We start from the raw sequence: 19,812 nt of genomic DNA, 5'->3' as shown, positions 1-19,812 counted from the left end.
GGGGTAGTCACTAGTATTATAGGGACCAAACATGCCCCTTTCCTTCAAAAAAGTGTTGTCCTCAATGCTTGAGTAGTTTTGGATGCTTCTGTATAAAATTCTTATCATCCCATGTGGAATCTTCAGTGGATAAGTTCTTCCACTTGATGAAACACTCCGAAATTGATCGATTTCGTAGCTATCGAGTTCTTGTTTTTATGACTGCTTCCGGTTCCAATATAATTTTTCCTTCCTCGTCAAGTTCTGGCAATATTGTTTGAAATGGGAGCTTGTCGCCTATAACCTTCTTTAAACATGAAACATGGAAAACTGGGTGCACTCGAGAAGTTGCAGGAAGATCCAATTTGTATGCCATCGTACCAATCTTTTGCAACACCTTGTACGGACCATAATACTTTGGTGATAATTTATTATCCTTCTTAGCTTACTTGAGGGACATTTGTTTATATGGTTGTAGCCGTAGGAATAGCCAATCACCTACATCAAAACTTCTTTCGTTGTGATGTTAATCCGCCTGTTGTTTCATTCTATTATGTGCCAACATGAGGTTATCCTTTAAGAGTTGAAGGACTTGTTGTTGATGTTCGATGTGATGTTCCACTGCTTGAACCTTAGAATTTTCTCTTAAATATGATGTGATGGATGGTGGCTGATATCCATAAAGTGCCATAAATGGGGTCATTTTTTTGTTGTAAGGAAGGAAGTGTTATACCACCATTCAGCCAGAGGCAACCATTTGACCCATTGTGTCTGTTTATCAGATACAAAGCAACAAAGATATCCTTCCAAACATTTGTTTACTATCTTAGTTTTCCCATCAGATTGAGGATAAGATGAGCTATGAGCTAGCGGAGAACCAAGACAAGAAAATAATTATGTCCAAAAATTTCTAGTGAAATGGGATCTCTATCACTTACAATAATCTTTGGATTTCCATGTAGCTTTTGAATTGTTTCCATAAATGCAGTAGAAACTGTACTGGATTTAAATGGATGTGATAATGCACAAAAGTGTGCATACTTGGTAAGTTTGTCAACTACCACCATGATGACACTCTTTCCCTCAGACTTGGGTAAACCTGTGATAAAATCCATTGAAACCTCCTCCCAACGTTGGCTTGGAATGGATAAAAGTTGTAATAGACCCGGGGTCTTAATTGTTTCCACTTTATTTTGTTGGCAAACCAAACATTCCACCCCAAACTTTTGAATATCCAATTTAAGGCCATCCCAAAAAAATTCCTTCTTAACCCTGTGCTAAGTTTTTAAAAATCCTGAGTGCCCTCCTAAGGGAGAAGTGTGCAATTCCATAAGAATCTTTTATGTGAGTTGGGAATTCTTACAGAGGTATAAGTGATCTTTGTACCATAACGAATCATTTTGCTAGCTAAATGTATCAGATATAATGGAAGCTTGTTGTAACTTTCAAATAAGTGCCCACACTTATTCATCATTCTTCAATTCCTCCCTTGCTTCATTTATCCAATCTGGTTGGATAATAGAAATGGCACACAACAATGCTTCCACATCCTCATCCTTTCTTGAGAGTGCATCTGCCAACACATTTTGCTTCCCTTTTTTGTAGATGATTTCAAAGTCATAACCCAACATCTTTGTGACCAACTTTTGTTACTCTTCAGAGGATAATCTTTGCTCTAAAAAGTATTTAAGGCTATCATGATCTGTTTTTAGCTTGAAGTGTCTTCCCATTAGGTAGGGTCACCATTTCTTAAGTGCATGTAGTATTGCCAACATTTCCTTCTCATAAATAGCTTTGTGTAAAAACTTTCCCTTGATTGGATGACTTTCAAGAGCAATGGGTCTTTCATTTTGCATTAAAATAGCACCAATTCCATTTCCTGAAGCATCACATTCCACAATAAAGGTTTTTGTGAAGTCTGGTGTAGCTAAGACCGGTGCTTGGCACATTGCCTCTTTAAGATGTTCGAAGGCCTTTGTTGCTTCAGGAGTCCATGAAAATGCATCTTTCTTCAATAATGTTGTTAGAGGTGCTGCTATTCTCCCATAATTCTTAACAAACTTGCGATAATACCCTGTCAACCCGAGAAATCCTCGCAGATGCTTTATGGATGTGGGGATTTTCCATTCCTTAATGGCTTTAATTTTGCTAGGGTCTACCTTAACTCCTTCATGAGATACAATATGACCCAGATATTCCACCTCTTTTACTCCAAAGAAACATTTGGATATTTTTGCATATAATTGTTTCTCCTCCAATAGTTGTAGCACCCTGTCAACATGTTCAACATGATCCTTCCAAGACTTGCTGTAGATTAGTATATCATCAAAAAATACTAACATAAATTTTCTAAGGGATTGAAAATGCAATTCATCAAACATTGAAATGTAGAAGGTGCATTGGTAAGGCCAAAAGGCATGACCAAAAATTCATAATGACCCTCATGAGTTCTAAATGTTGTTTTTGGAATGTCTTCAGTCTTCATTCTGATTTGATGATATCCCGAATGAAGATCCAACTTGGTGAAGTAAATTGATCCATGCAATTCATCAATAACAGGAATGGGAAACTTATCTTTAATAGTGAGCTTGTTGAGCTACCTATAATCTGGACACATGCACCATGATCCATCCTTCTTGTGCACCAATACTACTGGAGTAGAGAAAGAACTTTGACTAGGTTGAATTATACCAGCCTCTAGCATTTCTGCAACCATACGTTCAATTTCACTCTTTTGGGCATAAGGATATATGTACGGCCTGATGTTTGGAGGAACACTTCCTGGAATCAGATGAATAGCATGATCATGATCACGAATAGGTGGGAGACCTTTGGGAGTCTCAAATACCTTGGAATGATTGTCCAAGACTTTTTGGAGATCTGGAGAAATAGATGATTTCAATGTGGAAACATCTAGCAAACATAATTGTGCAATTACACCTCTTTGTTGCTTTTTTAGAAGCTTTGTCATACTGTTAGAGCTGATTATCTTTCCCCATTTCCCTGCAATACCCCTTAATTCAACTTCCTTTCCTTCCGCAAAAAAATTCATGAAAAGTTCTTGAAAATTAAAAGCTATTGTACCCAAGGATTGTAGCCATTGGACTCATAGTACAACATCAACACCACCCATTGGAATGTAAAGCATTGGGCTAGTCAATACATATTCTCCCATGGATAGCTTGATATTATGGCACTTTCCAGAGCAATTTATCATTCCTCCACTTGCAATCATCACTTGACACTCTGGTGCTAGATATAGGAAGCAATTCAATTCTTTTGCTATCTTACAATGAATAAAATTGTGGGTACTTCCTGAATCAATCAACACTATTACCTTTTTCTTCTTGATTTGTCCTTCTATCTTGATGGTTTGAGGAGTGGTAATTCCAACCAATGCATTACAAGATATGGTCAGATTCATTTCTTCTTTATCTAGGCTTTGTTCCTGGAGTATATCCTCTTCTTTTTACCTTTCTTGCTCCTTTTCTTCTTCCTCTTCACAATCTATGTAGAATAATTTCTTCTCAGCACACTTATGACCTTTAGTGTATTTTCTATCACAATTGTAACAAAGCCCTTTTGCTCTTTTTTCTTCCAATTGTTGTGGTGTCAACCTTATAGGTTGTGGAAGACTAGGGGTAACTACACTTCCATCTTTATAGTTGTGAGTGGTATGCTTCCTGGTTGTCATAATTTTGCTTTCCATTTTTCTTGCTAACCTGAATGCCTTCTCTAATGAATCAGGGTCCCAAAGGCGAACATCATGTTGGATATTATCCTTTAAAGTCCCTATGAACACATCAATCCTATGCTCCTCTGGAATATTTTTTACCCTTATGTTCAATTTTTGGAACTCCTCAATGTGCTCCATTATTGAACCCTTTTGTTTGAGACTTATCAATTGGCTAAAAAAAGTGTTGCTTTTTGTATCCTCATAATGTGTTGTTAATTCTTCCGTAAAAATTGCCCAAGTGATAATTTGTTTACGAGAGCAAAGCCATTGATACCATACAAACTGATTTGGTTCCAAATATAAAGTTGCAATACGTACCTTTTGTATGTTTTTCACATTATTGAGATCGAAAAATTGCTCCATCTGTAATATCCATGTTGCAGGATCCTTGCCATCAAACTTCCTCATATCAATTTTTGGAATATGGTGGGTCTTCGATCCAACATTAGAGTCTATGAAATCATTATTAACATTTCTTTTATTCTCATCATGAGTTTCCTTTACTATCCTTTCACCATTAGTAAGCATTTCTTGTAGAAAATTTGTTAAATATGTTTTCAAATCTGTCTTCTATCTTCCATGCCTGTCTTCAAATCTTCCATGTATGTCTTCAAATCTATCTTCAAATCGTCCATCTTAGCTTCCACGTCATTCATATTAGCTTCTATGCCTTTCTTTAAACAATCCATCTTAGCTTCTACGCCTTTCTTTAAACCATCCATCTTAGCTTCTACATCTTTCTTTAAACCATCCATCTTAGATTCTGTTCCTTTTTGTGTAAGTGACACTTGTTGCACTTGGTCTCGTAATTTGGATATATCATGTTGCATTTTTTCCTGTTCTTCATGAGTCATGCTAGAGCTTTCAGGTTGCTTACTAGGTGTTTGCATTTTCTTTCCTTGAGGCATAAATTATTGATAATAATGCTTTACAATTCCCTTTGAATTCCTTCAAACTAAATTTTCAAACCAATCTTATGTAAAAATTAAAAAAAAAACTACACACCTTTTTTCACTTTGTAGGAGGTTGATATTGAATCTAATGTATCTTTGTAATTTCAAAACATCCAGTTCTGAAATTGCGACCTATGGTAGCCCTATGTGTCCTCTTTCCAATTCCACCAGCCTGATCCAAATTGGATTCTCCAAGGAAGGGTTATGCCAAATCTCCCACAGTGACCTGATTATAGACTAGTTTAGTAGAGCGAACTTGTACGACGTGCCACGAGTCACTATTTTGACCTTTGGGTCTGAAAAATATATACAAGAAACTACAGTCCATCCTCTTTCTATACTTTCTTACGAAATTTCGATCCAATGCTCAAAGAGAAAGTTATGATGATTTTCCCTAGGTCACGTGTTTGGAATGTAATTCAAGGGTCTGCAAAAAGACCAACTTCCTCAGATCATATCTCCGCAAATATAGTGCGAAAAGCTCTAAAATTCAGACCCGAGGTTCAGTGCGATTTCGTCTCAAATGGGTTTTTTTTTAGCTTGTGAAACATCATAGAAAAAAGTTATAGCGAAAATACCACGATGATCTATTTGGAGCAGCAAAACCCTAGAATCCAATGCTCTGATACCAAATGTTATGAAAACAGCTCACAAAGAGATAAAAAAGATAGTTGAACACATTAGAATTTAGCCTCTTCGAGGGGGCAACTTCCTTTACATTACACAAATGAACAATTCTTGGATGATTCAAATGACAAAACCTCCTTTCTATATATAGGAGTCTAAGGAGTCACAATATAACCTAGCCGACCTAACAATAATAATATAAATTCACAAAAATAACAATAGATGGATTCTATGGGGCACATTAATAACAATATGGGGGCAATAGGGGCACAAAAATATTATTAAGGGATACAACTACAATAGTAATGGGGTAATCACTAGTATTATAGGGACCTAACATCGGTACAGGAACGACGATTGGTATAGGAACGACGATCGGTACAGGAACGACGAATGGTACAGGAATGACGGATAGTATGAGAAATTTAGATCCTACATCTTTAGCAGATCCATAATGTTCCAATGCTGATTCAAAAAATGGAACAAACTCTCAATGGCAGGTGCGTGCCATTCTTCAACAAATATGATATTTTTGGAGTCAATCCGGAATGAATCATCCGACTGTCCACCTGTTACAAGAATAGCGGGCAATACAGGAATTGCAGATCCTGCAGCAACCAAAATTCAATTTAGATTAATGGTATTTACTCACCATGCCTTAAGGAAATATGAAAAGTTAAGTTACAAAGGAATTTAAATATATTTAACCTTTTTAATAACAAATAATCACCTATGATCCATATTCAATAAAATCACAGAGAGAGACCAAAAATCGTGTGTAAAGGTTTAATTTTAATTGTAAAACACAAGCTTAGTAGTGTACTTAGGACAAATATAGGGTTAAAAGAAGGACAATTGGGGCGACCAACACGGTTGTCCTCTTAATTGAAATTGAGGATAAATACTTTGCTAGAACAACTCATCTTATTCTTTCTGGAAAGTACTTTAGTTTAGAAATGTATGATATATTGTGTTGCAACTCTTCCCTTTCCTGTGTATAGTTAATTCAAAATTCACATAAGAAGTGGTATGTGTATCAGTTAATTTCTCTTTCACTACATAAGAAGTGCAATAGCTAGTTTACAATCTTGAGGGTGTGCTAGTATATGGTCCCTCCCTTTGTTTTTTTTCTGTTTCATGTTTCTGCAATAATCCATAACTCCGTACATTTGTATTATGATTAATTTTTTTTCCTATACGTGAATAGTAGGTGTTGATTGCTAACTTCTGGACCCTAGAAACTTGGCTAACGATATAGGATCACGTTTTTTTTTGGGGGGGGGAATACTCTCACACTGAATAAAATGTTATTGTTAGGTCCCTATAATAATAGTGTGACCCCCTTATTGTTATTTTTATGCCCTTGCAGCCCCCATATTGTTGTTTTTGACCCCATATAAGCCCACTATTGTTATTATTGTTCCCTTATATTATTATTGTTATGTAGGCTCTGATTATATTGTGACCCCTTATACCCCTATATATACAAAGAAGGTATTTTTATTTGAATCATCGAATAATTTATGTAATTTAAATGAGGTTCCCCCTTGAAGAGGATAATTTTTAAGTCCTTAATCTATCTATTTGTGAGTTGGTTGCATAACATTTCGTATCAGAGCTTTGGATTCTAGGGTTTCATTGCTTCAAACAGGTGATTGTGGAATGTTCACTATAAAAAATTTTTTACGAAGATCTAGAAGATAAAATTGAAACCACGTGGAGATGAAATCTTGATGAACCTCATGTACAAATTTCATATCTTGTCTTGTTATATTTTTGTAGATATGAGCTGAGGAAGTTAGGGTTTTTTCAGGCTCCAGAATTCCATCTCAAGTAGGTCACCTTGGGAAAATCGTCATAGATTTCTCTTTGAGCATTGGATTTAAATTGTGTAAAAAGTAAAAAAAAAGGATAGACTCTGTTTTTTTGGTATCATTTTTAGGGCCGAAGTTTGAAACAATGACACGTAGCTTTCTATACAAGTTTTCCCTACTAAACCAGTCTATAATCAGGACATCGTGGGAGATTGGGCATAATTCTTTCTTGAACAATAAAATCATGATCAGACTTGTGGGGTTGAAAATAGGACTCATAGAGCTACCATAGGAATAAATTTTAGACCTTGGAGATCCAAAATCGCAAAGATACAACAGATTCAATATCGAGCTCCTACAAAGCAAGAAAAATGTGTGTATTTTTCAAAATTTGCATAAGTTTTGTTTGAAAATTTAGTTTGAAGTGATTCAAAGGGAATAGTGAATAATAAATATCATTAATTGATTCCCTGAAGAAATAAAATGGAAACTCCTAGTAAGAAACTCGAAATCTCCACTATGACGCATGAAGAAGAGGAAGAAATGCAACATGATATATCAAAATTACACAACCAAGTGCAACAAATTTTGCTCTCAAAAAAAGTAACAGAAGCTAAGATGGATGGTTTGAGGAATGGCATGGAAGCTAAGATAGATGGTATAAAAATGGATGTGGCAGTTTTTAATGATGGTTTAAAAGCAGACATGGAATCAATGATGAATGTCAAGATAGAGGGGTTGAAGGAAGATTTGGCACAATTGCTAGAATGAAGGTGTCCCAGTGGTGACCAGGCAATCCATGAAAATAATGTTGAAGACAAAAGGAATATCAATTATGATTTTAAAGACTCCAATGTGGGGTTTAAGAGCCACCAAATTCCAAAGATACATATGAGGAAGTTTGATGCAAAGGATCCGTTAACTTGGATACTACAGATGGAGTAATATTTTGATTTACTTGATGTGAAACCCTCACAAAAGGTACATATTGCATCTTTATATTTGGAACCAAATCAATTTGTATGGTATATATGGCTTTGTTCTCATAAACCACTTGTAACCTGGTCAATTTTTATGGAGGAAATGATAGCGCATTATGAAGATATAAAGAACAACACCTTATTTAGCCAATTGATAAATCTCAAACAAAAGGGTTCAATGGTGGAGCACATTGAAGACTTACAAAAATTTAATATTAGGGTAACCGATATTCCAAAGGATCATAGGATCGATTCCTTCATAGGGACTTTAAAAGATAACATCCAACATGAGGTTCGCCTTTGGGAACCTAATACATTGGAGAAGGCATTCACGGTGGCAAGAAAAGTTGAAAAACAATTACGGCAACAAGGAAGTCTACCACTCACAATTATAAACATGGAAGTGTTGTTGCTCCTAGTCTTCCATAACCTACAAGGTTGAGACCACAACAATTGGAGGGAAAAAGAGAAAATTGGATTTTTTACAGCTATGATATAAAATATATTAAAGGTCATAAGTGTGCTAAGAAGAAATTATTCTGCATAGATTGTGAATAGGAGGAAGAAAAGGAAAAAGAAACATCAAAAGAGGAGGATATACACTAGGAACCAACACCATAGAAAGAAGAAATGAATCCAACCATATATTGTAGTTCATTGGTAGGAATTACCACTCCTCAAATGCTCAATATAGAAGGATATATCAAGAAGAAAAATGTAATAGTGTTGATTGATTTAGGTAGTACACATAATTTTATTCATTGTAAGATATCCAAGGAATTGAATTGCTTACTATATCCAACACTAGAGTGTTAAGTGGTGGTTGCAAATGGAGGAACTATAAATTTCCCTGGAAAGTGCCATAATATCAAGCTAACCATGGGGGATTATATCTTGAATAGTCCAATTCTTTCCATTCCAATGGGTGGTGTTGATGTTTTACTAGGAGTCCAATGGTTACAATCTTTGGGGACGATAGCTTTCAATTTTCAAGAAATTTTCTTGAAATTTTTTTGGGAAGGAAAGTAAGTTGAATTAAGGGGTATCGCAAGGAAACCATGAAAGATAACTAGCTCTAATAGCATGACAAATATTTTGAAGAAATAAAAACAGGGCGTAATTACACACTTATGTTCACTAAGGGTTCAAACATCAAAATCATCTATTTCTCAAGATCTCCAAAAAGTCTTGGACAATAATTCCAAGGTGTTTGAGACTCCCAAAGGCCTCCCACCTATTCATGATTAGGATCATGCAATTCACTTGATTCCAGGAATTTTTACTCCAAACATTAGACCTTATAGATATTCTTGTGCCCAAAAGAGTAAAATTAAACATATGGTTGCAGAAATGCTAGAGGCTGGTATAATTCGACCTAGTCAAAGTTCTTTCCTGCTCCAATAGTATCGGTGCACAAGAAGGATGCATCATGGAATATGTTTCTAGATTATGGGGAGCTCAACAAGCTCACTATTAAAGATAAATTTCCCATTTCTGTCATTGATGAATTGTTGGATGAATTACATGGAGCAATTTACTTCACCAAGTTGGATCTTTGTTCAAGATACCATCAAATTAGAATGATGACTGAAGACATTCCAAAAACAACATTCAAAACTCATGATGGTCATTATGAATTTTTGGTCATGCCTTTTGGCCTTACTAATTCACATTTCAAGGTTTGATGAATTCTGTTTACAAACCCTTCCTTAGAAAAAATGTTTTAGTATTTTTTGATGATATACTAATCTATAGCAAGTCTTGGAAAGATTATGTTCAACATGTTAACAAGGTGCTCAAGCTATTGGCGGAGAAATAATTATATGCAAAAACCTCCAAATGTTTTTTTGGAGTATAGGAGGTGGAATATTTGGGTCATATTTTATCTCATGAGGGCATTAAGGTAAACCCTACCAAAATTATAGCCATTAAGGAATGGAAAATACCCACAACCATAAAGCCTCTTCGAGTATTTCTTGGGTTGACAAGGTATTATCACAAGTTTGTTAAGAATTATGGGAGAATAATAGCACCTCTAACATCATTACTGAAGAAATATGCATTTTCTTAGACTATGGAAGAAACAAAGGCCTTTGAACATCTTAAAGATGGAATATGCCAAACACCAGTCTTAGCTATGCCAGACTTCACAAAACTTTTATTGTGGGATGTGTTGCTTCAAGAAATAGGATTGGTGTTGAGATTGGCATTGTTTTAATGCAAGAAGGAAGACCCATTGCTTTTGAAAGTTGACAAATCAAAGGAAAGTATTTACACAAAAATATTTATGAGAAGGAAATGTTGGCAATACTACATGCACTAAAGCAATGGAGACCTTACTTAATGTGAAGAAACTTCAAGGTAAACATAGGTCATGATAGTCTTAAATACTTTTTGGAACAAATATTATCTTCAAAAGAGAAGAAAAAATGGTAGAAAAATATATTAGGTTATGACTTTGAAATAATCTACAAGAAAGGGAAGCAAAATGTTGTTGAAGATGCACTCTCAAGAAAGGATGAAGATGTGGAAGAATTTATTTATTCCATTTCTATTATCCAACCTAAGTGGATAACTGAAGTAAGGGTTGAATGGAAGAATGATGAAGATGTTTGGTTCCTCATTCAAAGTTACAGCAAGATCCAAGTACATCAGATACATTTAGTTGGAAAAATTATTCATTATGGTACGAAGATCGCTTATATCTTTGTAATAATTCCAAACTCAAACAAAAGATTCTTTTGGAATTGCACACCTTTCCCTTAGGAACTAACTTAGGATTATTAAAACTTACCATAGGGTCAAGAAGGAATTTCTTTGGGATGGCCTTAAATTTGATATTTTGAAATTTGTGTCATAATGTTTTGTTTGCCAACAAAATAAAGTTGAGAGAGTTAGGACCTCAGTTCTGCTACAACCTTTAGCCATTCCAAGTCAACGTTTGAAAGAGGTTTCAATGGATTTTATAATAGGTTTACCCAAGTCACAAGGAAAGAGTGTCATCATGGCAGTAGTTGATAGACTTACCAAGCATGAACACTTATGTGCATTATCTCATCCTTTTAAGGCCAGAATAGTTGTTACTGCATTTATGGAAACAATTAAAAAGCTTCATGTAAATCCAAAGATTATATTAAGTGATAGAGATCCCATTTTCACTGCAAACTTTTGGACGGAATTACTTTCTTGTCTTGGTACTCAATTAGCTCATAGCTCATCTTATCATCCTCAATCTGATGGGAAAACTGATATAGTGAACAAATTTTTGGAAGGATATCTTCATTGCTTTGTATCTAACAAACAAACACAATGGGTCAAGTGGTTACCTCTAGTTGAATAGTTGTATAACACTTCCTTCCATATTGCAGCAAAAATGACCCCATTTATGGCACTTTATGGATATCACCCACCATCCATCACATCATTTTTAAGAGAATATTCTAAGGTTCAAGCAGTGGAAGATCACATTGAGCATCAATAACAAGTTCTCCAACTCTTAAAGGATAACCTCACTCTAGCGCAGAATCAAATGAAACAATAGGCAGATCAACATTGCAGTGAAAGAAGTTTTGATGTAGGTGACTGGGTATTTTTATGGCTACAACCATACAAACAAATGTCTCTCAAGCAAGCTATGAAGGATAATAAATTATAACCCAGTTACTACAATCCTTACAAGGTGTTGTAAAAGATTTGTACTATGGCATACAAACTAGAGTTTCGTGCATCTTCCCAAGTACACCCAGTTTTTCATGTTTCATAATTTAAGAAGTTTATAAGTGACAATCTTCCATTTCAAACAGTGTTTCCAGAACTTGACGAAGAAGGAAAAATCATATTTGAGCCTGAGGTAGTCATGGAAACAAGAACCCTTCATCTACAAAATCTATCAATTTCAAAGTATCTCATTAAGTGGAAGAAATTATTCACTGAAGGTTCCACATGGGAGGATGATAATTTTATACAAAAGCATCCATAACTACTGAAGCGTTGAGCAAAACACTTTTTTGAAGGAGAGGGACATGTTAGGTCCCTATAATACTAGTGTATCCCCCTAATTGTTATTGTTGTGCCCATGTAGCCCCCATATTGTTGTTGTTGTACCCCATAGAAACCCACTATTTTTGTTGTTGTGCCCTTACATTATTATTATTATGTAGGCTATGATTATATTTTGATCCCTTAGACCCCTATATATAAAAAATGGAGGTCTTGTCATTTGAATTATCGAAGAATTATTCATGTATGTAATGTAACGGAGGTTCCCCCCTCGAAGAGGATAATTTCTAAGTCATTGATCTATCTATTTGTGAGCTATTTGTATAACAGCTACAGTTGTGCTTCTTTATTCTCTACTAAAATTTAATTTACAAGGACCACACTCGATACAAGTAAATTATCTAATGTGTATATTTGACCCAATCCTTGTAGTTGTAACAAGCACTTATTAATTTTATTTTAGTTTTGTGGTATTTTTATTTTTCATAGTAGTTGCACACTTTACCATGTTCTAATCTCCCAGTGAACTGAAATTCTATTATATAAGGCTCAGTGGCTTATTTGAAACTTTACAACAACTCGAGATTTTGTTTCCAAAAAGTTTGTTAAATCCCTCTGGTGGGCTCCAGTATTGTAGCAATAATACTACAACTCCTGGAACTCCCTTCTTTAATTTTATCAACCTGGTAGTTCGTAACAAACTTGGAAGCGACGGTGCTGTATGCACAAGTACTAGCTCTTGCTGTAGCTGTCACTTGGTCAGCTGGCACAAGTCCGCTAGGGGCATAAGCCAACCTCTATGAGCTCTTAGAAGAAGCTTTTTAATTGATGGATGAAAGCTAACTCAAAGGAATCTAATCTACTTGCGGAAAGAAACTGAAAGCCAAAAAGAAACGCAAACCCTAGCAAACCCTAATTCTACCAGCTAGTCCTACTGACGCAAAGGAGAGCATGCAAACTACTGAAAGAGATGCCATTACTTCTATGAAGGTAAAATACATGTGTCTAGACTACCTCTATCTGAAGAAAACATCTTTTTGTATTTTTGTTCAAGTTGTTGGAATTATCATGCATGTGCTTCTAACTGGCTTTTTACTGTGCAGGGGTAGATCAAGGGGAGAAATTCTTGGGAAAGGTTGGGAAGGTTCAGAGAGGGTCTAAGGGGTCCCTAACACCCTTCTAGAGAGTTTCACAAATTTTGGCTACCAAGAAACCACATTTATGAGCTTCTACAGGAAGTTTGCAGGGGTTCTACAGGATGTTCTGGGATTTCTACAGGATGTTCTGTAATTTTTCTACAGGATGTTTAGTAATGGAATTTTGGAGCATGGATGGAGGGAAAAAGGTGGAGGAATGAGTATGGAGGTGGAATAGGGGTGTAGGGGAGTTCAAGACTTGGAGGATGGAGTTGAGGAGAAGGTGTAGATGGCTGGACTTGTTCCAAGAAGGGATGAAACGATGTTGCACAAGAATATGAGAATCATGGCAAAGTAAGCGGATGAGGAAAATGTAAGGTAAGGGTTCTAAGTGAAGGGTGAAGCAGGTAGGTTGGATGGAGTATGGGCAGGTAAGGAAGGATAATAGGTACTCTGCAAGTGGTTTTTCAAACTAAACAAACAAACACTTATAAAACCTATGACCGAGTTACTTCACTCTAATCTGACCTAATAGCAAAAGGAAATGAACAGAAGTTTATTTGCAAGGAAACCATGTGAAACAACTATGCAACTAAGCAATCATAACCCTAAACATGCATCCAAAACTAATATCAAGTTCTGCAAATGAGATTCGAACACTAATAATTGCATGGTGAAGCAAAGATTGTGTTTTTGTGGCCAACAAGGTTACATTGGTCCCAGCTCATGATTCCACTGAAGGGGAGGTGAGATCCAAAGTACTTGGTAGCCTTTTTTTGAATATATTCCATGTGATTAACCTATCAAGTAAATTGAACATGAAGAACCTTTTTAATCATCGAAAACAACCTAAATAACAACACAATATTTAAATCTAAATAGCAGATTTTATTCTAAGAATGCAGCAAAAACACATAAATATAAACAAAGGAGGTACTGGGCACTTGAGATGGGCCCAACCCCAAGAGCTACAGCCTCCTAAGAGAGATTTAGAGCTGGTGCAAAGCTGGATTCATCTTTATTGAGCAAGAAAAGAAGAGTTACATCAAAACTGTCCACAAGGAGAACTTGAAAATGAGCTGAAAGCAAAGCTAATCTATTGCCTCAAAATCGAAATACAAACTAGCTAACTTCTGCCTACAAAATGACTAACCATTGGCTAACTACCAGCTACAAAATGACTAACCACTAGCTAACCAAAATGAGGCCCTAAGCCTTCTTATTTATACAAATTGAGGACCCCAACAGTCCTCCTAAACTTTAGGGACTCGGCTGCCCAAAACTTGTAGTTAACAGCAGTCCTACTTGACTTGCTTGGCTGCCCTTGTGCTAATTGATTTGGTGGCCCTTGAACTCCGAGCTGATGGTGGAGAATTCAAGGTAAGGGCCCATAAATGAAGGGGACACCTTCCTACAAATCCTCTCCCTTGTTCTCCCACGAATTTGGCTGCCAAGTGCTCATTAAGACCTTCAATTTTGTCTCCAAATTGACCAAAAAGGCTACACAAAGCACCCATTAGACTTGTTGGCATAATGACTAACCCAATTCACTCTATTAGCATAAATATAATAAAAAACATGCAATAAACTAATGAGAATGGTGGATTAAGTCGAATTAGGAGGTTGAATGAGCCCAAATAATTATCCATTTTTGCGGCTCATCATCACCCCCCTACTAAAAGTGTTGCTCATCCTCTGAGCAACCAATCTATCTCCTCATCTTTGATGGCCCTAGTGGCCTCCCTGTCATGCCAAGCTTCTGAAGTGATGCCCTCTTCTTAGTCATGAAACCATGCTTTTCTCTTTGCTTCTTCCCACTGCCTGTGCTTCTTTTTCTAGAGTATCTGCATGCCCTTTCTAGACTTAAAATATAGTGGAAGATCCCTCTTTCACTTCTCCTTCAGCTTGGGAGAGGTACTTAGGGCGGCCAGCACAGTTGCTGCCTCCCTAGCTAGGATTTCAGCCAATTTCTCCTTCTGCTTCCCTTTTTCAGGACTTCCTGTAGAAGCAGTTCTCTGTCTTCCTGTAGAACCAATTTTCTCTGATTTGGCTTGCTTGGCTAGGGGTGCCTTCTCCTTGACTTGTGCTGTGGTTGCCTTGGGTGTATCCCTACTTGTTTGGCCTTTTTCAATCTTCTCTGCCCGGGTTTGCAACCGCTTCTCCTTTGGCATTTGTGTCTTTATTTCACCCGCTTGCCTCAACAGCTTGTCCTTTTCTTGCTTTTCCTGTGGCTTCTCCTGTGATTTTTCTTGTGATGGTTTGCCCTGGATTTTCTTAACCTTAGCTTTCTTCCCCTTCGTTTTCTTCTCTGCCTCGATGTGCTCCTTATCCTCGCTGTTGGATGAGGTGAATTCTTCGGCTAGAGTCTGGATGTCATCACCCTTGGACATATTGTGGAAAACCTCCCAAGAAATAGGGACAGTATAAGTATGGAGGGAATCTTCTACAAGGAGCTTGATAAGCCCATGATGGGCCAGCTGGTCTGGTGTTCCCTCCTTCAGTTTCGTGCTACACTCAACCAATGACTATAGGAGGAAGTATGGAATGCTCAATTTTTGTTTTGAGGGCAAATCCATCGTGTGCCTGAGCTCTGTTAACAAGTGGAAGTGATAACCATACACAATGCTAAATTGCCCCTCATAGGTAATATACTTCATAATTTGAAGGTTGACCTCGCTCCAAAATGGCTGAAGGCTGGCTCTCTGGACCCCATTCTTATCCTCTGAAAACTGTTCTTCTGGTAGAAAAAATTCCTTTTTGGCTTTTTGGCCCAATGACCTCTCCTCTTTACTCCATGATGTCCCCAATGGCAGCTCAGTGACTCGGCTAATGAGTTGTGGGGTCAGTTTTAGGGTCAACCCTCTGAAATTTACAGTGGCCAGTATTTTGGATTTAGGCTGCAGGGATATTAGGAATTCTTTGGTTACCTCATCATTGTAGCCTTGGATTCTGTCACAGAAGGTCATCCAATTGGCATGGGTAAACAGGTCTACCACCTCGGGAGTTCCCCTCAATTTTTTGTATTTTCCTTTGCACCAAATCCCCATTTAGAATGCTGCTGCTACCCAAATTCGACTGACAAAAGGGAATTAGGCTCTCTCAGACAGGGCGCAGAGCTTGTTTTTTATTCCAACCACATAACAGTCACAAATTTTTTATGCACAAGTAAGCCTTACAGTGGTTTATCATTATCATATGGAGCATTTGTTAACAGGAACCTTGGAAGAGAATGTGATGCAGCGCTATTTGAAAGAAATTCCATGTATCCCACGAGCAAACCACCATTCTTGACCCACAGGCAGACTGGTTTTAATTGTCCCCACTTCAACCAAGCTAGTTCACCACCTTTCGAAATATCATGCATGGGAATGGTGTTTTTGAGCCTACCTTTCTTCAAGCTCCAAACTTGATGAAGAAAAACTCAGGCTCCTCTGCTTTAGAAGGATATAACGTACTTCCTGTAGAAGACCCCTCCCGTTTCCTGTAGAATGTTATTCTGCCTTTGAGTGAGCCCGATACACTAGAGAAATTCGAACCAGGCCGCAAAGCTGAGTGGAGGGCGATAGGTTAACAAATTGTGGGAGCAGAGGACGCATACTTTAGCTAAGAATGTTGCAAGTGCAAATTAATCAGCGGATGGTGAGAGTCAGCCGAGCATTTTTAATTGTGGCGTGATTTGTGGTGAGGTGGCAAAGATGTGCATTGGCCCATGCAAACTGTTGGTCCCCTGCAGTGCTTAACTATTTTTTTCTCTGCCTGTAATTTCGTCCATCAATCACGCTGAAGTTTAACTGTCCATCACTACCTGTTTTCTAATTCCCTCTTGAGATGGCTGAGCGCACGTGTCTCATTCACCCACCGAGCACTATTGAACTGGATGACGGTGGTCATTTAGCTAGCCACTGATTTTTTTAATCCCGACCATCTCATTGCTCATGCAGTTTCTAAATTACATTCATGCAATCAGAGGAATGAGTTTCAGTCACGTACCTGGAAGTCCAATGGCTGCTGTGAGGTGTTGTGGCCTGTCATTTGCTGCATGCACTGGTTTTTGCGGTTGCATGTGGCTTGGCTGCTGATTTTTTGGTTGTTTTTTCCTTGTGCAGGTGTCCTCTGGCCGGATCCCAGCTGCAGGAGTTCATTTCCACGTTCAGATCTGCACCTTCAAGCTGCTGCTGCTGAATTTTCACAGGACCAGAACTTGTTTTCGCCATTGCTCCCAAACGGTAAACCAGATCGATCTGAAAATTTCTGAGCATGTTCCTATCATCATGATGCACCTCCCATAGCAAAATCGTGATCAATGGATGCACCGATTTCGAGAAAAATGGAAAATGGCTGAAGATTTTAGAGATCAATTTCTCGGAAACCGTGAATCGGAATTGGCTGAAACTGCTTAGGTAGGCTACTATCACCCATGTGCATCTCCCCATGAAACAAGTTTTGAAACGGATGCATGGATATGGATAAAATGCAAAAATTGTTGAAGGAGATGGAGGCTAATTTCTCGGAAACCGTGCACCGGAATTGGCTGAAACTGCTCAGGCATGTTTCCACCACCCTTGTACAATTCCCCATAAAACGATTTTTCAAATGGATGCATGGTTTTCAAGTTAGGGCAAAAACAAATTCTGTTCTAGGTATTTTTACTTCAAGGCATTCTGCAGTTTTGTTGCATGGTAAGAAAAACTGAGCTTGGGTTGTGATGCAGGCATGGAGATGATGGAGGAGGAGTTTGAAAAGTTCAGGAGGACTTCTGAACCCTTGAGGAAGCTACCATGTTCACCAAACCACCTTTTTGAAATCCATTTCTGGCTTCCTACAATTTCTACAGGAACTTCCTGTAGAAGCACAATGAAGAAGCACAATGAGGTGGAAAAGATGATGGAAAAGGGTGAGGAATGGGAACATGGATGCTTGCAGGCATAACCAATGGATTCCAAGCTTTAGATCCCCTTCCAAAATCGAATCTGGCTCGCTTGAAGGTTCTACAGGATGTTTCTTGTAGAAATATAGAACTTCCTCTAGAAGGCACAAAAACTCCTTTGTCTTTGTTTTGAGTGATCCTCCTAACCTGCAATGTCATTTCCGCAACCTGAAATTATTCAATGGAAATTAGATTTATTTTTCTTTTTCTTTTTCTCTTTTTTTTTTTGAAAAACAACTAGGGCGCCTCATGGAGGTTTTCACCCTAATTGCCTGCCCTGGGCGCCTCCAAGGGAGGTTTTCACCCAGAGATCTTATTCTCTTTTCTCTTTTTTCCCAACCCATTGACCGCCTCATGGAGGTTTTCAATCAATGAGCCAATCTAAGGCACCTCCAAGGAGGTTTTCACCTTAGATTTTTATTCTCTTCTTATTTTCATTTTTTTCTCTTTTTTTTTTTTTTCTCTACCCTACCCTACTTGAAAAACAAAATCATTTTCAAGTGTAAGAATACTTCCAATGGAGCCATGTGCACATCGAGATTAGAGACAAAATGATGTGGAGGCTCGAAATGCATGCTTGGACAGCTATCCGGATTTTAGAGACCAAATGATCTAACTTTGAAGGGATCAAACATAGCTGAGGAAGAGAGTACTGCTGCAACTTAGTGACCTTCTGAAACCATATCTCAATATAGCTTTGATATCCTTGGTTCTTTTGCTGATCTAGATCATGTTTCATGTCACCTTCTAACATGACTTCCTCATCTTCCTCTTTTTGTTGATCTTTCTCTTGAATACATGGAAGATTTGATGGTAACCATGAAGGATCTTTCTTTATCTCTGCGTCTGATGTCTTCTCTTCATCAATTAAAGCACATGGTTCTTTGATTTCCTCTTCTAAATCTTCTTTTGCCTGATGTGGTCCTTCAATGCTTTCAATATAGTCTCTTTTTTGCAATACTCTTCTTGAGCTATGGTGAAGATAATTGAGCTCAAGAGCAGTTGTTTCGACATGTTGTGCCTCAACTTTGCAATTGGGTTGAGCTGCTCCATGGTATGGTTTTGGAAATGGTGGTACGGGTAGTTGAGTGGAGGTGTGTATTTGAGATGGATGCGGATGGGGTTGTGGTTGGGTAGGCATTTGGGGTTGCCTTGGTGGAGGAGGAGGCGATGGTTGTGGACGAGCAGGTGGTGGAGGAAAATAAGCGGGAGGAGTGTTGTATTGGGGCCTCCACCCCTGATGAGGTGCATTCCACTGAGGCTGTGGCTGAGCATAAGAGTGAAATGAATGAGCAGCTGGTTGGGCATAATATGGATCTATGAAGGAACAAGGAGGAGGTGTGAACCAGGAAGGATGAGAAGGGGGACCCCAAGAAGGCATGAAAGTGGCTTGATAGGGGTCATAATAGGTCTCGGATGTCCCTTGCAGTTCCTGCTGATAAGATCTAGGTTCATGTGGCCTCCTTTGGTTCATATAGTAGAGTTATTCAGTGGCTTCTTTTGCCCTCTGATATACAGCTTTGATTCCAGGCAAGGAAGGGCACTGATTCGTAGGATGGTATTCTTCACAGATGAAACACGCTTCTAGGGAGTGCAATGGACATTCGTCCCTAGGATGCTTTCTAGTGCACATGGGACAAAAGATGGCCAAAGCCCTCTTG

The sequence above is a fragment of the Pinus tabuliformis genome, chromosome 6, assembly GCF_031772625.1.
Source record: "Pinus tabuliformis cultivar Carrire ecotype Pingquan chromosome 6, CPIR1, whole genome shotgun sequence".
Lineage (NCBI taxonomy): Eukaryota > Viridiplantae > Streptophyta > Pinopsida > Pinales > Pinaceae > Pinus > Pinus tabuliformis.
The sequence above is the reverse complement of the archived record's forward strand: the minus strand, read 5'-3'. Positions refer to the sequence as shown.